Source organism: Chelonia mydas, chromosome 21, assembly GCF_015237465.2.
Source record: "Chelonia mydas isolate rCheMyd1 chromosome 21, rCheMyd1.pri.v2, whole genome shotgun sequence".
Classification (NCBI taxonomy): Eukaryota; Metazoa; Chordata; order Testudines; family Cheloniidae; genus Chelonia; species Chelonia mydas.
In genome coordinates, this window is record NC_051261.2 from 8235627 (window position 1) to 8259803 (window position 24177).

At 49.3% G+C, this 24177-nt stretch overlaps 1 protein-coding gene across 11 annotated transcripts in view; it reads right to left on the reverse strand.

The window, feature by feature from the left end:
• Positions 1–24177, reverse strand: part of SOX13 (SRY-box transcription factor 13) — a 90125-nt gene that overhangs the window by 56130 nt on the left and 9818 nt on the right. Inside the window, exon 1 of one of the 11 annotated variants that reach the window (XM_043533451.1) lies at positions 4323–4464. The exons of the other annotated variants lie outside the window; for them this stretch is intronic. The gene's annotated coding sequence lies outside the window, so the exon portion shown is untranslated. Of the gene's footprint in view, positions 1–4322; positions 4465–24177 lie in introns of those variants that run through there. 11 annotated transcript variants of the gene reach the window in all.

Here is a 24177-nt window from a genome sequence, read left to right on the forward strand (position 1 = left end):
CATGCTGCCACACTAATGGGCCTCAACCACGGTACGGGGATGTAGGACTGAGAGGAGCCCAGTCACCACGGCACGTTAGGCCCTTGGCCTCTGCTGTGTACCAACTCCAAGGAGCCAGTTGTGATGGTGACACCTCTGCAGGGAACTAAACTGAGACCCACAATCTCAGTTCACAGCCATGAGACGGCCAGCAGGTTGGACTTGAACCTAAGACCTGAAAAATCCCTGAGGCTCATTTCCAATTCCCTGAGTCACCCCTCTCCCCACAAGCTGTTTTCCCTGAGTCACCCCTCTCCCCACAAGCTGTTTTTAATATTAGTGACTGTCGCTCGGCCTAACAAGTCTTGATTCCAGGAAGCACACAGACAGAGTGTGAAAACGGCAAGTTCAGACAGGCGCTCTGGGGGCCTCTTGAACAAATAGCAAATGTAAAAATAAACCCATTGAAAGAATAGATTTACTGTGCTTACGTCGCCACGCACTTTGCACTCACAGCAGTGCCCTTTCCAGTACCCCAGGAACCAAATTAAACCTCTCAAGTGAGGAACAATTTTAAAAGCCAGCTCCAGTTTAACTAGCTACCAAATGCCAGACTGGTCAGAGCTGCACATGTAAATCCATTTATAATAGACAGTCAGTCAGAGTGATTTAAAGTCAAGCTATTTTTGCTGGTCAAGACTGCTTTCTGTAGGGGCTTGTTTGGGTGCTTTGGTTTGGCAAGCACAGAAGGAGAAAGCATCGCAGACAGAGACACTTGGCTGGATAAAGCTAAGAGACTGTGTTAAGATATTTGTTTCAGAGAGGGAGATTTTAAAATTGCCAGAACAAACTCAGTAAAACAGTCCAAAAAACCACCTCCTCCTCAGGAAATTGGTTTGACAGGGAGGAAATTTCATGGTCACCCCAACCCTACTGCCACCCATCTACAAAGAGTATCCAGCTAACATTGAGAAGGACAGAACGGATTCCCAAGGCAGATCTGGAGTGGGAAGTTCTTCTATGACAGAAAGTGATTCTGGATTCTCAACCCGCGGCAGATGTACTCCCAGTACAGAGATTAAACAAACCTACATCGAAAACGGAGGGTCAGTAAAAAAAAAAAAAAAAATCTCTAAACGGGCAAGATCACTTAGAAACATCTCTCTCCTGCTTACCCTTACATTTTCCAGACTTCACCTGTATTTTTGAAGTGGAATATGGGTTCACAGGCTTTGATGTTTTAAAACAAAAGTTGATGGTCAAAAGGATGGAGTGTGTAAAAGTTAAAATGAACTAAAATGAATTTGCATGCATCACAAACACAAGCAGCTGGGCACAATACATGGTCAACTGGATGAAATTCTCAGGCGTGTGTTATACAGAGGCCAGACTAGATGATATAATTGGCCTTAAAATCTATAATCCAGAATCACGTTTTCTGTACTTAAAGTATCTTAGAAGATGTAGCTGAGACTTAAACAACAAGTGACTATTGTCAGCAAGTTTTTCCTGGGTGGCATCCCTGATTAGCATAAAATATTGGAAGCTATTAGCCTGAGGTGGAAATAAGCCAGCTTTCTAATTGTTTGCACATTTCACATGAAAACCTATCGCTCACCTCTCCCTGAGCCATACATCTCTTCATTTCTCTCTCCTACCGCTATTATTTTAACTTTTTTATTGAATTATTTATCTCTAAAGCACTTTGAGGGTGCTGTATGGGTGAAATACACTATCCAAGGTGAAAACTGGTCTACTTAACCTCCAAAACTGATGGCCGTAACTGTCTTTTTTAATTTGCTACCTAACCACTATTCCAAAAGGTGCGTGAAATTCACGCCAGTGCACTATTACAATTCACCTCTGACACTATTTATGTATTATTTGTATAGTACCAACAGTTGTGCTAGGCATGTTATATAGAGACTGGAATAAGGACAAAGGGGGCAGACGTGCATGGGGGGAATCCTGGTCCCACTGATTGCAGTAGGGTCAGGATTTCATCTGTAGTCCCTGTCCAATATACAGGGCCTTCTGGTTTGGAATGAATTTGGGCCTCTAAAGGACTGAAACTCACTTTCAAGCTGGTCATAAATGCTGGCTTAATGACAATTCACACTAAAGGAAGATCATAATATTACAATTGCTAGGTTTGTTTTAGTTTAGGTACCAGAAAAAGTGACACAGCTCAGCATTTATTGCACTAAAAATCCTTTCTGTTGGTAGCCCTATTATTGTAATTTTGTTATTAAAAAAACAACAACAACTATTTACAAAGCCAAACATCTGAGCGCATCACACAGCAATCAAGTTTTGTTGCATGGATTTCATAACACTCTTCCTTGCTTCTAAACACACAGTATAAATATTTCCTTTGTGGAATCCTTTGAGTTGATGCGATCACTGGGAAGAAAAAACACATGAAAAAGCCAGCAACAAACAAGAAGTTAAAGGACCAGGTGGGATATTTACAAGTTGTGTATGACTCTCTCTCTCTCTGCTACACTTTCTATAGGAGCAATGACTGGGATTCTGGTATATGCAGTCCCCAAAGATGCAGCATGTTAGTAAATATAAGCTGCATAAATGTACCATGACATTTCTTTGTGGAAGGGTGGAGGGAAGAAATAAGCGGCGTTTAGAATTTTAAAATAATTGCAAAAAATAAATCACTCCATCCAAGGGGGAGATTCCAGCTACCAGCTCATCTTGCACCTTACCATCTTAGCCAATATGTGTCTGCCTGTTTATTTTACAACATGCGTGGTGACCTCTGCTGGTGCCTGTGTCTATGGAGAGTGTCACCCAATCTATTGCCCATTTTACTATGAAATCATTGTATTGCGGAGCCCCACAGACTGGCTGGCGAGACGGTGCCCCTGCTCAGTGAGAAATGTCATAAATAAGCCATGAGGGGAGAGGGGGAGAAAGTGTCTGCTTCTTTTCCCAATTGTAGAGCCCCACACAAACCCTTCCCCTGGGCTCTCACCCCATCCCACAGAATCCCTTACACCTGACCTGTACCATTAAGTCAGTAACCTACTAAATCCAGTGACGCCTGGCAATAATCAAGGCCCTTATAATGTCCAGTTACGGAACAGGAAAGGCCAGGCCAGGCTAAACAGAAAAATGTGAGAAGCAACAGAAAACCTGACAGTCTGGTTTTATGCAAAGGGGGGAGCGCAGAGTGAGAATACAGGGGTTAACGCCTTCCTTGCCAGGATTATTACAAGTGCTCTGATGTAGTCCCCAGCCTAGGATCTGTTTGTGTCTTAAAGATCCAAGCACACTGGGGGACACTATAGAAAGACGAGTTTGCAACCAGTGGACTTTCCGGAGGGAGAAACTTGTTTTGTTTTGTTTTGTTGTTAAACTGTTTTAGGTTTAATTCAAAACAAGTGGGTCTCGCCCTCCCCCATAAAGGCGGGGGAGACTTGGCAGGTTTGGGAAGAGGGGAGGAATCAAGTTAAGATTTGCACAAGGAAATAAAAGCCCCGCAAGCAAAGGGGCGGGGGTCAGAACCGCAAAATCCCTCCCTCCTTGTGCCTGCAGGGCATGGGAGCTCAGTGCATTGAACCTGAGAGCTGCCCAACTCCCTGCAAGTTACATGGGCTGGCAAGGCTCAGCGGGGGGGATCCCAAAGCGGACGGGGGGGGGGGGGCATGGGGGTGTGTGGGTATGTGAGAGAGAAGGTAAAGGGGGGATGGAGGGGGGTGAAGGGGGCAGTGCACGGGGCTGGCAGGGGATTTAAAGGGAGCAGGGGTCAGAAGCAGGGCTGGGGGGGTGAGAGAGAAGGTAAAGGGGGGATGGAGGGGGGTGAAGGCGGCAGTGCACAAGGGGGAGAAGTGGGGCAGGGATCAGAAGCGGGGCTGGGGGGATGAGAGGAGGGGGGCAGAAGGGGGTAGCGCACGGGCCGTGGGATTTGAAGGGAGTAGGATTCAGAGGCGGGGCTGGGGGGGGGGGATAAGAGGAGGGGGGCAGAGGGGGGATAACAAGGGCAGTGCATGGGGCCCGGGGGGGGGGGGAAGTGGGGCAGGGATCAGAAGCGGGGCTGGGGGGGATAAAGGGGGGCAGTGCACGGGGGGGAAGTGGGGCAGGGATCAGAAGCGGGGCTGGGGGGGATAAGGGGGGCAGTGCACGGGGGGGGAAGTGGGGCAGGGATCAGAAGCGGGGCTGGGGGGGATAAGGGGGGCAGTGCACGGGGGGGGGGAAGTGGGGGCAGGGATCAGAAGCGGGGCTGGGGGGGATAAGGGGGGCAGTGCACGGGGGGGGGAAGTGGGGCAGGGATCGGAAGCGGGGCTGGGGGTCCCCGAGGTCCCCCCTGGGACGCGGGCGGCACTTACTACTCTGCCGGGCTGCGTCCTCGGGCAGCCCCCGCCCGCGGCTTGGGCGCTGCGCCGCGCCGGGCGCCTCTCTCGGCTGCCCCCCTGCGGGGCCGGCGGGGCGGGGAGACGGCGGCGGCTGGGGCCGGGCTCCCTCCCGGGGCCGGGCGGACTGGGATGCTGCGGGCGGGCGGGCGGCCGGTGCGGGTCGCGGCGGCGGCTGCGGGCTCCGTGCAGCGCCAGCCCCCTCCCCTGCGAGGGGAGTTGCCCCAGCGCGGCGGAGGGAGGGAGCAGGGGAGGCACAGCCCGGCCGGCCAGCCAGCCACCAGCTGCCGAGGGATCCCCCCTCCCACGCGCCGGGGCTGGGCTGGGCTTGCAACGGGAGCAGTCCCGGGCCAGGCTGCCCTCTGCCTCTCCAGGCAGCGCCCGGCTGCCAGCAACTCCCCAGCCGGCTTCCTCCTGCCCCGGCCCCCCTCCCAGCCACTTCAACCGGCGGCCAAAGCGCCCCTCCCTACCCTCGCTCGTCTGCCACAAGGGGACCCCGCCCCCGGGCTTTAGCCGACTGGGGCTGGGTAGCATCGAGTCGCCGCTGCTACCTCTGGGTCTCCAGGGCGCACTTTGCCTGGCTCAGGCCTCTTGTCGGGGGTCCTCCCTTGTGCTGTCTCCCCAGACCCCGCAACCAGCACCTGCGCCCTCCCCCCGTCTCCCGGTCACTTGCACATGCTCCCCCGAGCCCCACCTAGGCTGTGGTCCTGCTGGGCTTCTAGTTTAACCCCTGAAGAGACAATGTGGCCGGCAAGCAAGGAACACAACACAGGCTTGGCCACACTCCCTAGGCTTTTAAAGCTCTCCAGACTTACAGGTCTTTGTTGTTTTCAAAGTCCTGACGTGTCCCCTCCCCTAGTCTGAGCTCACCCTGGCTGTGGCTTGCCAGCCTTTCAGGCTGGGCAGAGTCCCTCCTGGCTTCTCTCTCCTATATCTGCTTATATGTGGCAATGGCTGGCGCCTGCACAGAGCAGAACCCCGGTCTCTGTCCATGAAACATGTGCTCCACGAGGCATGCTTGCCCACATTACAGTCTTGATGGCTTCTCCGTGATCGTCCTTCAAGGTGTCACGACCCTCTCCCAGGTCGGGCAGCTGTCTAGGATGCAGTGCAGTAAGCCGCTCTGTTGAGACTTGTGCAGTCCCCTAGTACCACACCGAGTTCATCAGCTGATAGGTACGTCCCACCCCTGGACCTCAGGGACCGCAAGGACCATCTCAAAGCACTCCAGGGTCACACTGCGACAGAGTAAAGCTTCAGGAGCTGGCCTGGGCCAGATGTGACGTGTGTGGCTGCTGCCCCCGTGCAGACAGCTGGGGATCCCTGTCCACTCCTCCCATCTTGATTTCATGGTAGAATCAGATGGGGAACAGCCTTTAAGAGGCCCTCCATCCTGCACACTAGGTTGCGCCTGCGGATCATAGACCGGCCAGGAAACCAGCACACCTAGGTTCATAGATCCCTAGCTTTTAAGGCCAGAAAGGACTGTTATGAAATATGATCATCTAGTCTGACTGCACAACACAGGTCAGAAAATCTCAACCAATAATTTCTGCATCAAGCCCCTGGGTGCTATTCCCCATTCTGCCACAGGCTTGCTGGAAAGGCTCTCGGGCCCCATGAAGGTTGGCATGGTGTAAAAACCTCTCAACAGACAGCTGTATTATCTGGAACAAGTCCTGGCCCCCCTCTCTGTGCCTCAGTTTTCCTGTCTGTAAAATGGGGGTGATGTTACCCAGCAGTGTTACTCAGTCTGAGATGGCTTAAAGACACGAGGTGTTATTTTATTGCTTGGGCACCCAAATGCTACTATTAGAATTTGGGACAATCAGAGATTTAAAATTTAGGACTTAGCCAAGTCTTGCCTGGTTCATGCACTGGGTAAGGCCGCAGAGGGAATCTCCAGTTCACATTGCTGCTGGGGGGCTGCTGTTCAGGCCACACTCCCGCATGCGCGTGTTGACAGGCCCATGTCCTAATGCCCAATTTTTAAATTTCTTGTGACAACAAATATGTCGTCCTGCTGACTTTCAAAAGCAGCGATCACATCTGCCTTCCCTCTGCACCAGCATCAAGGAGGGTGTTTTCATTCCCAGAGACGGATTGAAAAGCTATTTTGAATCTGGAGCACTTTCCCCAGGAGATTATAATTCCAGTAACTGGGGAGTCCCAAAAGCAGAGCTCAACTTCCTTGGAACATGCCTGGTCTAGTTAAAGTTATAGAAACAGCCCATCTTTCTGAGTCTGTCATGTGAGAGCCCCAGTGACTAATTAGTTCCTTTGTCCAGTCTATTAGCAACCACAGTAACACTCCGGTTTCAGAGTAGCAGCCGTGTTCGTCTGTATTCGCAAAAAGAAAAGGAGGACTTGTGGCACCTTAGAGACTTACAAATTTATTTGAGCATAAGCTTTCGTGAGCTACAGCTCACTTCATCAGATTGCCTTGCTGCTAAAAGGCAGTGTATATTTAGAGCGAGATACCAAAACATAGAATCTCCAACTCTGTCTCCTAGCCAGATGTAAAGCGTGCACAGATACATAGATTTCAAGGCCAGCAGAGATCACTCTGCTCTCCGAATCGATAAAACAGGCTAAGAGCAGCACCCGGTAAAACACTCTTGTGTTACCATTGTAAGACGGTGGGGTGGCCCGTTTGCAGCACACAGGTATCCACATCACAGGACACAAATGGCTCTTACTGTTTTCAGGCTCAGCGAAGGCGCCAAGGATTAAATTGGTCAGACTGAACTGCCCTCTGACTCTCAGAGGTGGTCCCTCTAGGCCAGGGGAGAGGCCTGTCTGTGGGGGAAGCCTACGCTCCTGCTGCTTGTTTTCTAGCTCGATTGCCATCTCCAGAGCTATCAAATAGAGCTGGTTGGAAATTTTCCAACTGAACGTTTTTGTGCTGGAAATGCCAATTCGTGCAAAACAAAACACGCTGCGGAACGAACACGGCTTCCACAAGGATGCAAAGTGCGGAAACATGTCGTTGCTGATGAAATTTCACGGGGGGGGGGAGGGGGGCAAATCAAGAAAAAAACATTTGTTAATGTCAAAAATATTCTGTTTCGACCTTTTCAGAGCAGAACTTTTCCCTGAGAATTTTTGTTTATATATATAATGAAAATGTTGAAATTGGAATGAAACATTTTATCTAAACAAAACATTTTGATTGATCCAAACTTATCCCCCCGCCCCCCCCCCCCCCCCGGACTTCTGATTATCAGAAATTGCAAAAATGTTCATTCCATTCAGAATGGGGCGGGGGGGGGGGGGAATTGAACATGCAGAATTTTCCTTGTGTTGCTTTCAAACCAATACCATTCCCCAGCACTAGACATGCTAACCTGAAAAGCTGGGATGAGCCAAGGACAGTTTGAGACCTAAATCCCATTTCAGTGGGTTCTTTTGAAAATCCCAACCACAACAAACTGTGCTACCTTCCCACCAGGCCCTGGGAAGCCCCTTTAATATTGTTAATAATAATAACTTCTATCATAGTAGCACTCAAGGGCCTCACTCAGAATCAAAATCCCATTGTGCTTGGCACCGCACAAACAGAGACACTCCTTGCCATGGAGAGTTTACAGTCTAATAACTCCACTGTAGTCAGGGTGTTTCTAACTTTGGTTTTGTTTGTTTCTCTTGACACCTCACATCAATGCCCAATTAACATTTGGGAGAAAAGAAGTCTTTGTTAATGATTCAGTATATTCCTTCAGTTAAAGAGCATCCCGCAAGACCGCCAACAAGTCCTCTAGCCAAGCCATGGATGAGCAGACTTGACTGTCCTAACATTTCTAAAGTTAAAAAACACAGGCATATCTGTTACCAGATTTGCCTGTTGCTTTGGGGTATGCTCATTTCTTAGGGTTACTCTTCTGGGGGGGTGGGGAGTTCTGTAATTCTGTCAATGTACTGCTTGCGTCACTTGTGGTTTCATACGGCGCTCTATTTCCCCCTCCTGCAAGTTTCCTCCAATGGAGCTATCCAGCAGGACCTAAGTTCCCCAGGGCTGGGTTCTTCCAGCCCCAGCATCAGATGATACACACACACATTAACAGAGCACGTCTGAGCGGTCTGGATCAATCAGCACTCCCAAGCTGACCCCTTATATGTCCCTGGACTCAGCAGGCCGGGTCGAACAGCACTTCCAAGCTGCCACCCTCCTATGCCACAGGTTCAGCATGTCCCTCTCCCCACTTTCATGTGAAAATTGTTCTGGTCATAACCCACTTGATGAGCAAACCCCACAGGATTTTTGGGTGGTGCAGGGATCTTTAGCTTAGGTAAGAGGAGCGTTGCTGCAGAGCAAATGGGGAAGCCAAAAACACAAAAGAGAGAGAGAGGGAGGGAAGCAACTAGCTCATCCATAAAAGTTATTTATTGCCAGGTAATAACCATACAAGGAGAGCCAAACAAACCAAACAGTTACAATATTAAATCTAGGTTAAATTTAGTTACAAAAGTCAGGTTTAGAAAACTATACCTGATCACAAGTCAGGGTTAGAAAGCGATACCTAGAGTAGGGAAAAAGAGAGAGAGAGAGAGAGAGAGAGCTGGGTTCTCACCACTCTGTGAAGCTTGAACCGGGCGGGGTTCCCAGGTGGTGGTGGTGGTAGCTGAGGGTCCAGAGTGCTGGAAACAGGCAGAGCCCCCAGCACGATCAGTCAGGAGAAGATGAAGTCCCAGTGGAACTGATGCAGATTTTGGATCCAGGCATCAGAACACTTACTTGAGCATGAGTTGGGGTTTTTGTAGAGAAACAACAATGGTTCAAGGGAGAACACTAGATTTGTTTATGTGTAAACTGATGGCTCAGGGGAGGATACCAAAGTTGTTTTGTTCAGGCTAGACAATAGGAACTGATCATTCCTGGCTACAGGCAGTGTTCCTTCGAGGGAGCTCACAATGCAGTTAGGCAGCTTCAGTATTTTGGATACCAATAAAGGATTTATTACTAGAATTGGTCTGATAACTACTGAGCTGGATGTGTGCAGGCGTGGGTTTATTAACATTTGGAGCAGAGATTCCCCCATCATGCAGTGCTTCCCTGCTTTTCTGGTCCCAGAGTTCAGTGCGGTTCTTGCCTTGGAATCTCTGTTCTCCATTCCGTATGCTAATGGAGATGCCTCCCTGTCCCATCTTTGATGCAAATGAGGCCAGGGGAGTTTCCTTAATCCTGTCACCCTTGTCCAGAGGGGTTTAGTTGCCTCCCGCGGCCTTTTCATTGCTTTTTGTAAGTCTTTCTTCTGAACAGTTTTGGCTCAAGCAGAGGCTGAGGGTGGGTGGGTGGAGGGTGTCCTTCGTGAGTCAGACAGGCTGCATACTGTGCCCTGGTTCCCCAAGAACACAGAGCTGACAGGTAACACATAAAAATCAGACATATTTCATGCCTTCTGGTTCCATCATGAAGAAGAAAAAAGGGCAGAGAGGCAACTTTTGCAAAATCCTTTGCAGGTAACTTTGACTGCATCCCTCTGGGACTGTATTTGTCCCACTGGGCAGCTCCACCAGCAGGCGCTGCTGTAGTTTTTAATCACCACGTCCCATCAGTGGAGCCACCCCAGTGCTAGTGGGGGTCACCAAACAAGTGCTGGCTGTAGACAAAAGCGTTCAAGGCTGGGAGAAAAGGCCCGAGAGGTAAAGGCATTGGGAATGTTTGGTTCTGGAATACCCTTTCTTTGAAGTGTGTCTCCCCCATAATATTCCTCTGGCTTTTGTTTCTAACAGTCCCCTGCACCTTTTGGGGGCCAGCCCTGCAAATTCCACCATCACCTTTAGCCTGCCAGCATTTAACAATCACTCCTTTGATCCTGCCTTGATGGGAAAGGGGAAGCCGGGTGAGGTGGGGGGCCAAACACTCACCCAGAGTCAAAAAGAACAAATTGGACAGACAACAATTAACCAAGGGGCCAGGGAGGAACAATAGCCATTGACAATCCAAAAAGAGGGCTGAGAAAGGCTTTGTTCCAGTCTCCATAGCAACAACTAGGGCCAAGGGAGGAGTCAAAGTCCACTCCCTATACTTTCACTTTCCCTTCAATCCCTCTCCCTTGGATTTACTGAAGAAGTGGCTAAGGGTTGGTGGAGGGAAGGATGCTAGGGCTTGGCCCTCCACTGCCCTTGTGCCTTGAGTTTGGAGAAGGAGGGATGCCTCCTCTGAGATACAAAACACCAGGACATCTGGGAGGATCTGAGCCCAGCAGACTAGACAGCTGGTAGCGTGTATTGAGCATCCTTACAGATTTCCCAAGACAGCCGATCCTGGGAAAAATGGAGAGGTGGCGACACTCAGGCCTGAGGAATGTCAAGCGCTACCGTTCTGAGCTGATGGTGTCTCCCGCTCACTTTACAGAAGGACGAGCTATCAAGGATCGGACTCGTTCCCTGCGTGGGTCAGAGCTGGTCTGTTCATAGATCGTGTGCCAGTATAACTATGCCAATGAGAGGTGCGATTTTTCTCACCAGTCTCGTTATATGAGTGGAACCCCTAGTGTGGATGCAGTTATATGGGTAAAAAGGTGCCTTATACCAACATAGTTTATTCCCCTTCCTGCACAAGAATAAGTTTGCCGGGTATACACTACAACTACATCCACACTAGAGAGTTGTACCCCATAGGCGGCCCATGGCTAGAGCTGGACAGGGATCAGCCCCTCCAAATCTCTCTCCGCCATCCACCCTGCTGCCCGCACGCATGCCAGGCTGGGCAGGTAAAGCCCCACATCTGGCGGCACCAGGGAGGGGGCATCGTCGGGGGAGGACGCACCAAGTGATGTTGTGGCAGGCGCCTCTGAATCAGCAAGAACCAATGGGCTGGCGCAGGGCCCAGCAGCAGGGACAAAAACCACAGCTGCGGGGTATGCAAGGAGCAGGCTCAGGGCTACATCCCCCCAACCCGAGAGTGCGGGCTCCCCCCGCACAGGCACAGGGATGTGGACTCAGTGCCCACAAAGGATATTTTCACCAGCAGCCTAATTGTATTAACTATCCGGCTACAATTACAGCCATGCAACCTGTGTGTGTAGCCAAGGCCTCAGAACGAGGAACAGACAACAGGGAACAGTCCAGGGAGCTCCAGATGAAAGCAGGATTTGTGTTTTTGGTGATGTTCTGTGTAGCCAGCACTGACTCTGTCTGCCCTGCCTGCCCCAGGAAACAGAAGCTGATCAGTTCTGCACTAGGGACCTGACTCCCGGCGCCCACACTACAGGGTAAATCAGGAGTAACTCCATTGAAGCCAGTAAGTGGCACTGCCAGCCAACATGAGTGAGATCAGAATCCGGCCCTAAATTCCCTCCTAATGGCATTTTCAGGTATTTTGCAGCACATTCCCGCTCTTAGCGCTGTTCATTTCTCCTCCACCTTCCTCAGATTTTGGCAAAAGCCCACTGGACACCATGGGCCCCATCCAAAGCCCTTTTGTGTCAATGGAAAGGCTTTGGATCAGGCACTCACCATGTGGGAATTGATGTACACAACTCACTGTGCCTTGGGTTAAGGTTTTGTTCCTGTCCTTGATGTTACAAGGTAGTTGCAGCCTCTCTGTGCAAGAGCCTCTCTCCTTATTGGCTCTGATTCTCAATAGCAGACTGCAGTCTTTGTTATGCCCTCTGATTGGGATACATGGGCGAAACTAAGGACCAGTGGTGTCATGATTAGTAAAATTCAGGGGCCAGAGGAGGGAGGGCATAAAGAACTTTATATATGGTTATATCATATCCTGCAAAGTTGGGGGCAGGGGCAAAAAGTGGAGCATATAGACCTATGAAAAGTTGGGGGGAACACCAAGATCTGGGGGGAGCAACTACCCCCCCCCCCGGACCCAAAGGAACTGACACCCCTGCTAAGGACTGCTCCCTGTTGGAATGTTTTTCCACCTTCTGTTTCAAAGTAGTCCCTCGAGCCAGGGACAAACCTTGCTCAACTTACTTAGAAATCAGCAGACCTGTCTGCATGAGTAAGATAGGACATATTGGAGCAAACATTTTCTTCCTTCATTAAATCAAATACCATTAGGCCTGAAGCTGTCACCCAGCTTCTGCTTAGTCTTTGACTCTTGGATTAGCAGTGTCTAGCCTGAGCAAGGAGGTAGGACTGGACCCCCTGCTTTGAGCTGGAGTCCGGTTCATTTCAGTGTTCCGTTTTACACAGCAGAAGGAACCAGGGACAATCAGGAGGGATGGCGAGGTTTAGCAGGGGCAAGGATCCTGCTGTCTCTAGAGCAGGGGATATGGATGGAAAGAGACAGCCAGTTCCTTTCCTTTTCCCGAGCCCCCACAAGGGAGCCTAGCACCGTCCTTCTAGCTGGATGAATGCATCTCCCCTTTGTGCCGGCTGCAATATTCCGGCCTCCAGATCTCAGGATACAGTTGACTGAGTCATGGGAATGGCTCAGACAATGGCCTGGCCCTTTTGTCACTGGTCTGAGAGGGCGAGAAGAACTCAAACCTTGCTTCCTGCGAGGAAGTGAACCATTGTTTGGAAGTGGGCATGGGCTTAGTTCCTCACCCACTGTGGGGAAGCTGCAGAAGCAGGAGCAGAATTCCCTGACCAGGAGGAGCTGACACAGAGTTTGTTTATTGCTTTAGCTACCCTTTCTTTCAACGCATAATCCTGGAAACAAAACTGCGTGGAAAGAGATGGAGTGAGCAACTGATAGCGCTTCCACTGCTTCTCCTGCCCCTTCCATTGCTTCTCCTGCCCTGACCCCTGGGGACTTTATAATCGAATGGGTTTCTAATCTACATAGACCAGATTCTGCAGTCTGCGTGGCATGGATAGGACAGTGGACTAGGACTCTGGAGACCTGAGTTCAGTTTGAAGCTCTGCGACTTGCCTTCTGGACAGCTCACTTCCCCTCTCTATGCCTCAGTTTCCCTACCTGTAAAATGGGGATAATGATACTGACCTCCTTGGAAAAGAGCTAGCTATTATTATTATAGAACTCCAACTGACTTCAGCAGCAGCTTTACCCAAATCAGTGATGGATAAAAAAACTAGCAATATCTTCAGGAGTTAGCCTAGTAGTATTAATAATCAGCACCAAATCTAGGTTTGTATTGGGTGTGCTCTGTTGGGTAGAATTCGGGGCTGGGATTCAGGACTCCTGGGTTCTTTTCCCAGCTTGGCCACTGACTGTATATGTGACCTTAGACAGATCTCTACGGACAAAATGTTCAAAAGTGGCTCTCATTTTGGGTGTCTCAATTATTAGGTGTCCAAATGGAAACACCGTTGGCCCGATTTGCAGAGATGCTGAGCAATCCCAGCTCCCATTGACCTTGACCGGGTTCGGTGGTGCTCAGCATCTCTGAAAATCAGGCCCTGGTTGTCTCAGACTGAGTCCTCAAATACTCAAATACTCCCAAATTAGTGCATTACCATTAACGTAGCCCTGCCTCAGTTTCCCCATCTGTAAAACAGGATACTTCTTTCTCATTGGGGGGAAGAGATTATGATGTTCTGGCTCTCTGTAAAGAGTTTAGAAAGTCTCATAGAAGAGCCATATCAAAGCCATATGAATACATTTCTAGTGATGCATTTGGAAACTTACACATTCATATAATAGATTACAGTATATGGTGTGTAAAATGTATACACACACACACGTAACATATTAAATATAGTAAAACAACACTACTGTAGTGTCTGTAAATTCAGTGTCACCCTACTGTATATAAATCTTGCAGCACATATGGTACGAAGGATCACACAAGCCCACATTCATTCCTGGTAGAAGCCAACTGAAAGCAATAGAGTTACACCAGGAATGCATTTGGCCCGTCACGTTCAGAGTCCTAAGACAACTACTAAATTAAAAGCAGGGTAACCTCTATAAAGAAGAAAAGGAGGACTTGTGGCACCTTAGAGACTAAAATTTATTTGAGCATAAGCTTTTGTGAGCGACAGCTCACTTCGTCGGATGCATTCTATAAAGAAGAATTCTCTGGCTCATGTTAGTTTGTATCTAATCTTTGCCATCATTTAAACAGTGATTTATATGCACTTTCTGTGTGCGTGTTAACGGTAACACACATCTGCTGCCGGGTGGGGGAGTAAAGGGTTCCTTTACGTGACAAGAACTCAACCTGAGATCGCCAGCATCATCTCCTTGGAAGCATCTTCCTGAGGTGTAACGAGTCCGATTCTGTGCCGCACCTTTTGGAGACTCCATTTAGAAAGTGCGGCTTGAGGAAGCGGCGGAAAAGTGACTTTCTGCCACCTCTGGGCCGTCTCAGTTCCAGACTGCCCTGGGGGGCTGAGAAATGGCCCTCGGGGTTAATGTAAGCAGCCCCGGGGTCGTCTAATTTTACAGCTGCCATGGGGTAGCGAAGAATTCCTTAGTGCCACATGCCATGGGACCAACCCTCCCACGCGCTCAGCCCGTCCCCTCTGTTTGAGCATGTGACGTGGGCAGCCCAGGGCCATTTACAAAGGCCCTGCATCAGGTGAGTTCACATATTCAGTCCAGATGGGAGCATCTCATTCCCCACACTGCATGTCAGTAGGCTTCGGTCTCACCATGTAACTCTCAGGCGGCGGTGAAATGGGTGAGGTCTGGGAAGCCACCCTGAACAAGGTACCACTGCAAAGTACTTCCCCTCTCATTGACACATTTTACACATGCCCCTTAAGAGTCATTTCCAGTCACCTGTGAGCGCCTTGCTGCCAGTGGTGGTAACCTGTAGTGAGTCACAGAATCACAGGGTTGGAAGGGACCTCAGGAGGTCATCTAGTCCAACCCCTTGCTCAAAGCAGGACCAATCCCCAATTTTTACCCCAGATCCCTAAATGGCCCCCCTCAAGGACTGAACTTACAACCCTGGGTTTAGCAGGCCAATGCTCAAACCACTGAGCTATCCCTCCCCCACCCGACATGTGGTTAGCAGACAGAGTCAGACCAGCAGGAACCAATCAAATAATAATCCTTTTTCTACCAAGCACTACACTGTTTAGCCATACATCACTTGGAGGTAGGGAGGGCTTCCTCAGCATTACATACAAATGATTGCCACAGAAAGTCAAATTCTTGACAAAGTCACGCACCTCAGAGGGTCACCTATGCTTTGTAGGCACGATTTTCAAAAGTGACTAGGAATTAGGGTTCAGAGTAACAGCCGTGTTAGTCTGTATTCGCAAAAAGAAAAGGAGTACTTGTGGCATCTTAGAGACTAACCAATTTATTTGAGCATGAGCTTTCGTGAGCTACAGCTCACTTCATCGGATGCATCCGATGAAGTGAGCTGTAGCTCACGAAAGCTCATGCTCAAATAAATTGGTTAGTCTCTAAGATGCCACAAGTACTCCTTTTCTTTTTAGGAATTAGGGGTGCCTCCCATTTTGGGGGCCCTACTAGAGATACTTTAAAGGAGCCCAGTTTGCAGAAACTGCCAAGGTGCTGACCTGTGAAAACACCCTTTGCGGCATCTCAGCTTGGGCACCCCACAGAAACAGAAGCATCTAAAAATCACCAGGCGCTCTGGAAAACCTTGGCCATTAGCAACCAAAATGTGTCTGGGCCAGATTCTGTGGTCACAGCCACCAGTGTAACGCCACCTACTTCCATGGAGTGGTTCAGATATGCCCTGGTGCCATTGGCATCAGAAGAGCTCGTTGCTGTTAGTTTTCCTTAAAGGTAATGAGTCAGCAATCATCTTGTCTGGCACGGGGAGCAGGGGAGAGGTGAGTGAAAGATCTCCAGAACTAAAAGCATGAGTCTCTAGAGCTTATGCTAACGGGCCAAGCTGTGTAGTAGGCTAGGAGCTGTAACAGACTCACATCTACTACGAAGAGATACAGAGTAGGACACATAACACACACTGACCACTGGGTTACACTAATGCTGTCAAGAAGATTTGGTTCCAAATTTAGACTTGATAGGGAACAAATTTAGGCCACTACGAACTGAAGTGTTTCCATGGTTAGTTTGTCATTTCCAATTACAACAGATTTTTTTAAAAATGTAAATGTTCCCACAGTGTTAGGAACCCAGACATCAGCGCTAGGCAAGTGCAGGAGAACCAGACAGTGGCCGTATCCTTAGATTCATGCTAGCCCCCAAAGGCCCTCCGAAAGTGAAACTGATTAGGCTAGCTTCACTCTCCCAAGAATGCAAACCAAGGTAAAGCAAACCAACAGCATCAATGGGGAGAAATGAAGGCGAGTTTTAGGAATTCTGTCTGTTGGACCCTGATCCTGAAAGCTGCTCTGGATGGATCAGACACTGTGGCCACACGGATTTCACTGGGGTTATGTGCCTGTTCAGACCTTAGGACAGGGCTACACTAGAAGAGCTCTGCTGGTATAGCTACCCTGGCAAACCCTCCTAGTGTAGACGCAGATGGGCTTTTGACGGTGTAGCTCATACCGATTCTCCAAGCAAAATAACCTATGCTGGCAAAAGCAATGTTTTTTGGTACAACTGCATCTACACTAGGGGTTTTGCCAGTATTAAAAAATGTCATTTTTATCACACTCTTAACCAATGTTATTATACCTGCAGAAGTTCCTACTATAGACTTAGTCTTAATAACCAGAGATGAAATTATTAACCCAGGTTAGAACAAGATCCACCGAGATCTTGAATATCTGATCTGTCCCCTATCAGGGGACTAGAGCCTCCCATGGCAAAGAGGTAGATTTGATGATCTAAGAGGTCTTTCCCTGCTCCTTTATGCTTTTTATTGTGACGGCATTTTGCCCCTCTCTGGACAGCCCAAAGAAATGAGTTAAGTATTGTCAAAAATCTGCTCTGGCTGAAACAAGATATAAATGTTTTGGTCTGACCCATATGGGTGAGGCCAAACTGTCTTATCGCCCGGTTAAAGATAACAATGTGCTTTAGCTCCAGGCGAAAGAATGGGTTTTCACCTGGTAATAATACACCTGACTAGAGGGCCTTGAATTCCCCAAAGAAAACCCCTGGGAGGGGTGAAATGGAAAGAAATCCTTGCAGAAATTTGCCCCCCCCAGTTGTTCTGCTGCAGGGCAAGGCCAGTCCCTGCAGCAAGTCCATAAATCCTGTGGGTCCCGCTAGAGTCTAACAGACCAGAGGGGGACCTGAGCCATTCATGCGTCCCGTGGCTTAGTTGGGCTGTATCGGCAGGATGCTCAGCCCCAGCTGGCTTGGGGATCCCCTTTCAACATAATGGGGCGGGTGGGTTGGCTGCATTAACTTTACATGAGGAACTCGGCAGGGTGGAAGGCAGGCGTGGTTGAAACACCACCATTTTGGATCTGTGAGTGGTGTGATCTTCGTGGAAGAGATGGGGAGAGAGAACTGGCCGGAAACGGTTACTCTAGAGAAGAGGGCAATTCTGAGCTCAGATCCAAGCCAACCTACTCTTTGGATAGTTGGAAACATCCAGTGAGCAGCCTGGGCCAGACAAAGGATGTGATCACAGAGTCATCCACCTTGGCGTCAAGAGCAGTCTAGAAGGCAGCTAAAGGCGCCCAGAGAAAAGCAGAGCCATAGAGACTAGACATAGATCTGCCTTTCTCCCTAAATTCACATGGGCTCTGGTTTGGGCCTATTGATTCAAAGGCAAATCAAATGCTCCTGCGTCCTCTGCTCCCAGCCCCAACGCATCCCATAACAAACCCTTCCCCTCACCCGCATTGGACACCACAGAACCTTTCACCCAGTAACGCAACATAAATCAGTGTATCCCCCCACTTCTAACCCACCCACCCAGCCCCACGTGTCCTGGGACCCCTTCAAAAGCTCAGCTCTAACAGAGGGGCTTTTCTTGTCCTGTGTCTTTGTTTTCTTTTTAGTTGCTTTGTTCTCCATTCTTTGTTCTCCCTTCTTTGGTCCTTTGTGCCAGCTCGCTCTTTGTTCCGATGTCTTTGTTCAGCCTCTGGGTATTCCTCTCTTTGATCCTTTGTCGCTCCCTTCATCTTGGTTCCTTTCTTTCGTTTTTTTTTTTTTTTTAAAGCTTTTGGTTGTTTTCTGCCTCCGCCATTTGCCTGGGTTTTTATCTTTTCTCCTGCCTTGTCCACTTCTCGTGTCACATGGTCTTGGTCCTGATTGTCTTTAAATCCGCATTTGTCTTGTTTCAGTGCCTGGATTTCCCTGCCTTTGTGGTCTTTCTTAAGAATTTATTTAGCAATGATTTTCCCTCACTGTGGAAGGTAGATGAGGATTGCCTGGCTTTAATTAATTAGCATGCGTACTGTTTAGATGCAAGGCATTAGAGAAGTGCAGAGTATTATTGCTAATTATTATTATTGTTATTATTATATTAAGGCTTAAGGAGGATTTAAATACTAGCTAACCGTAGCACAGAGTGCTTGCTTAGCAAAATAATCTCAGAAACAGCCAGATTCTCTCTCTCCATGGCTTGTAGAACAAGATCAAATTAACTTGCAAATGTAGATACATGCAGTGTTATTGTAGCCGTGTCGGTCCCAGGATATTAGTGAGACAAGGTGGGTGAGGTCATCTCTTTTATTAAACCCATTCAGAACACTGACACAGTCAGTGAAACCTGAACTAAGCAAAAAGAAAAGGGGGACTTGTGGCACCTTAGAGACTAATAAATTTATTTGCGCATAAGCTTTCGTGAGCTACAGGCCTATAAAAACAGTATCACTTTAAGGGTCAAAATATTTTTTCTACCTGTCAGCACTGCGAATTCCCCACTGGGAAGCAAGCTGGGTTCTTTCTGTCCTGTGCACCTTCCAAGCTCTCACACCTTCACTGTTAAATCTTTAACAAAGACATCCTTTATCTAAAAGGTTATTTGGTCAAGGCATTAAATGGGGATTAACCGAAGTAAACAACCAACAAGAAGTTTTAACAAGTCTCCCCACAAATCCCTTCCCATCTCAGTTGCTCAACTTTCACTCTTGTAATGTCACTAGTTCTCTAGACCTCCATAGTGTCTGTTGGGTAGGTAAGACCTGAATGTCTAATGTAAAAAACAAGCAGAAAGAAAGTGGTTTTCCCTATCCATCATAGAGGAGGAATAAATAAATAAGAACCCATTCCCCCACGCCCCCTTTACAGTGGTTGTCTGGGACAAGGAAATACGCTTGTTACGAAAGCTTATGCTCAAATAAATTTGTTAGTCTCTAAGGTGCCACAAGTACTCCTTTTCTTTTTGCGGATATAGACTAACATGGTTGCTACTCTGAAACCTGAACTAAGCAATCATCTCCAACAAGCATATTCCCTTATCCCAAACAACCACTGTAAAAGGGGGGTGGGGGAACGGGTTCTTATTTATGAGAGCTTGGAAGATGCACAGGACAGAAAGAACCCAGCTTGCTTCTCAGTGGGGAATTCGCAGTGCTGACTGGTAGAAAAAAATATTTTGACTCTTAAAGTGATACTGTTTTATAGGCCTGGTTCTCCTCCCCCATGCCCTAGTTTCACACTGATCTGATTCCAATGACTTCTGTAGAATGACTCCTGATTTACACTGGTTTAGCTCAGATCATAATCAGGCCCTTACATGGACAGCACTGTTCGTGTCTCACTGTCTTTTTTAGAGAACCACTTTCCACTTTAAGAACAGCTGCTAGTTTGTTTTGATTTAAAGTCCCAAATATTTTCCCATGAAAGCATTTTGTCCTTAAGTCTGGTCATGCTGTGAGTACAAATGGGGCAGGAAGTGGCATGGTGCAACACCACTTACTTCAGCATCTCTAGAAAGTCTTGGTTCTTTAACACGGCTGTTACTCTGAAACCTGTTCTCCAGTGCAATGTGAAATCAGGGATTCATCATTAGTTCGTAGTATGCAAAACCCACCTCCACTGAAACTCCATTTAGCTCACTGCAACAGCAGCTGTTGAACTAAGAAAACAGCCAAATTTAGCAACAGGATGTATCCTTCAGATAACACGATCAATATCAGAAATAAGGCCTTTCAAGTGAAAGCTAAACCCATCTGCTAAAGCTGGGTGTCTTAGGAGATCAGTGCTGATATGGGGCTTCTATAGCATTCTCTTCTCAACACCCTGACTTCTCTTTCCACAAGGTGACGTTTTTTCTGCATGACTTACAGTAGCTTGATGAAACCTCCCCAGTTTGTGGCAGCCTAGTTTCATGCAATGTAAGGCTTGTGGTTTTCAAAGTGTGGGATGATCATGAAAAGGGCCCGGGGGAGGGAAAGTGACACAAGAAGGTCCCGTGTGAGGTCCAAGAAGGGGAGTGGATGATTTGGAGTGTACGTAGGAACGTTATTTCATGGCTGGGCCCGGTCACAGATTCAGTCCTGGAGACTTGGCTACTTGTTTGTTGAATAAAAGAAGAGAAAACTTTACTACTGTAACCTAATATGCAGCAAAACAGGCCGGCTGTTGCCATATAGTGGTAGACTGGGTCACATCCACGAAGCAGAAAGTGGGGGGCATTATGGGATCCACAGAAGAACAATTTTGTGGGAGAACAAGGAACAGAACCCAGGTGTCCTGAGTCCCAGTCTAGTGCCCTGTGACGAAACACAAGAGGCGGATGAAACAAATCCCCAGAGAGGGAAGGAGAAGGAGGCGCTAGCAGCAAAGAGAGTGACGTTTGCACCATGGGTTCAGCTCGCTGCCTGCCTAGCCTGAAAGGCTGCAAAGCGCGGGCAATGTCACTGGTGCAGTGCAGGTGTAACGGACCAGGAAGCAGCGGGGGGCAAGGGGGCAAGTTGAGGGACAAAAGCAGGGAGTTTTTCCAAGCTTGCCGGTAGCAAGGCTGACTCCAGCAGGACTTGGGAGGCGTCTCCCGTCAGCGCCAACCAAGTGAAGACGTAAACATTTGAAAGCCACCATTCTGGTTTGCCCAGGTGTGCTTTCCAGGCCACAAGCTGCGCTCGGCCAAATGTACAGCTTGGAGAGCGGAGCCAAGAAGGGCAGCGCCTTTCATTCCAAAGGAGTCACCAAACTGCCTGATGGAGAAAGCAGAAACTACGGACTGGCTTAAACCAATCGCTGCCCGACAGCCACCTCTGGGAAAGGATGCAGCAGCTGCGTAGCAATGCACAGGAACACAGTGGTTTAGCTCAGGAAGTCAAAAATAATACCATGTCCAACTGAAATTGCAAGGTGAGGAGAAGGGAATTTCGGAAGGCAGAAAGTATCCCCTTCCTTGGCATCTGGGCAGGACACTGGGGTTAACACCCATAAACTCGCAAAAAGTGCCACGGGCTCTTTAATGACCACAGTTAGTCAGGGCCTCCATTTTAAACATCCTCCAGATGGGAAGCTCAACGGCACCACAAGCTCCAGCACCCTACTGAAACATGAGGTCGTATTAGCCATAGCCTTGGTTCAATACTGACTACGATGAGTGCCTCCTACCCCTGAGGGCACAGGGCATTATCCCGAGGCATTGGTTTGATAGTGGCTGAGGCATCAGTTTGGAACTGACCCAGAACAGAGTGCCACCAGCATAGCTATGACAGCGGCTCGCTACCCCTGGCTGAAATCTCCCATGCAGGCAAGGCCAGCTCGCCCATTCCCCATCCCCGCCAGGGAACTCTTAAGACTGTGGGTAGCTGTGTTTCTCTAGCCACCTCGCTAGCACTGTCCAGACAGGCGAAAGGAAAAGAACAGGCCAGGAACTGAAAGATGCTCACCCCTGACCCAACAAAACTGGGCCCCCCACAGCATCGGAACAGAAACGGAACCAGCTACGCCGAGCCAAAGATTCTCCCCCTTTCCCCGTCCTCAGAAGGGCTGAGCCTGGTTTTATAACCGAGCTGGCACTGGGAAGGGAAGAGCGACCCAAACCCCCCTCATCTTTATATCTGCAACCATGCAAGGAATATTGTTCAGCGCCGCACAAAAGCAACCCTGAAAATAGAAGCGCCGCGGCCAGGCCTGCCAGTGGCTGTGTGAGATAACGTCTACTTGCAAACACTGGTGCCTTTGTGCTGCTGTCACTGCCCCTATTGTTCGGGAGCCGATTGCCTCGGGGATATTGTTCCCTTCTTTTGTCTCAGCCTGGCTCCTTTTTGTTTGACTTTACTTGCCATTTCATTCCTCTCCTTTGTGCTGGGGTTCTCTCTTTTGTCTCTCTCTCTCCATTCTCTGTGTGATTTGTATTTAGCAATTGTTCTCGGCCCATTGGAAACACAATGTACTCAGGGCTCTTTTCTCTCCTCCATTCATTACCTATTCAGGTGGGTTTGGCTGCTGATAGGTACTAAGAGAGGGGCCTGGCCCCACCTCCTGCAGATATGAACCCTCCCAAACTTTGGGGGAACATGGCACCTGGATGACAGCTATGGTGGGGAAGCTGACTACCACAACCCCGCCATCAGCAGAATCCCAGATCCAGCATGTACGGAGCTGGATTCAAACCTCCCTAAAGGTGAAGGTTACTGAATAAATAGTCATAGAAGTTTTAAACACTTATCATGTGGTAGCGTCCACTGGCCAATCAATAGGGTGGTATATTGTGCAAGGTGCTGTACAGACACGGAGGGGCGGCCCGGCCAAATCTGAGTAGCGCTGCGACACTGTGCATCAGGGCACAACGCCCAAAGCAGGGAGCCGGGCCCAGCCCTGTGGGACAGGAGCGGCTGCTGCTGGGGGAGAACAGGGCTGGCTCACTATCCAACCCCCCTACACTGAGTCGGAAGAAGTGTGTGTTTGCCTAAGCCAGGGCCCCGTGAGTGATGGACTAATCCACCTGGAAGTAGTGACCCATCTAGACCCTTCCCGCAATCCTCTGGTGGGTCGGGACCAACTGTTTGGGAAGCACCGATCAACAAAATAGGACAAGCTGGAGTGCGCACAGTTCTTAGCCAATCAGGGGTCACTCAGCTGCACAGACATTCTCAGATGGTCATTTTCATCCGTTGATCGCACAGCACCCCAGAGGGGGACAGCTAGCATTTCCCACATTCTGCAGAGGGCAGAACTGAGCACCGAGACCTGCCCAAGCTTAAACAGCAGGCTCAATGGCAGAAGCAGAACCCAGGTTGGATTCTCAGCCCAGTGCTCTGTCCACTGGGCCAACCTGGGTCCAGGACTTTGATTTGACCCTTTATAGAGATTGGATCTGAATGGTGTCACTGAGCCCTGAGGCCAGCCAGGGACACCTGGACCCTTGGATACCAGGGATGCCTCAGATTTCAGGCCATGCTTATCTCTTGATAAAATGGATTCTTGGTCCGAATCACCACAGTCTTCTGTATGCAAGCCAGGACCCAGTGGGGAAGGGATTTTAACAACAGCAAAAATCAGGGACCTAGTTAAATTTCCTTGTGGCAGATTTTCACTGTGTTTGTTTGCCCTCCATCCCCGTCTTCTTTCTGCATTTCCATAGGGCCTGAAACAATACCAGCTCCTCCTGGTGCTTTGCACATTCAAATTCCTGCTGCGGTGCGCGGGATCCGCAGACAGGGCCAATGGGGCAACTGCAACCCGGGTGGCAAGTTTCAAGGGAATTCACGCCTGTGCGATGAAAGAAGCAAAAATCACAGCATGGCATTCCCTGCAGCTCTGGCTCCTGGGGACTTTGTAGGGGGAGGGTGGTCACTGCCACATCCCCAGAATACTGGATGTTCTGGTACTCCCAGGAACTGTCTCTCTCTCTCTCTCCTCCCACCCCACCAGTGTGACCTCACACACCTGGTGCGTGCAAGGTCAGACCGGCCGGGGTGGCACGGCGTGCTCTTCAAAGCGGCATCCCCCGTCCGCCATCCCGGACAAAACCACATCTGGTGTTGTCTCAGTCACGGACAGGGGACAAAACCATGGGAAAACAGGGCTGTCCAGCTTCAAACTGGACGAACGGCCTGGCAGCGCAGAGTAAGGGGGCTGCGGTGCTGGGTTGGGGGACTCGGGGGGTTTTGCAGTCCACGAGCATCTTTCCCCTACAATTTC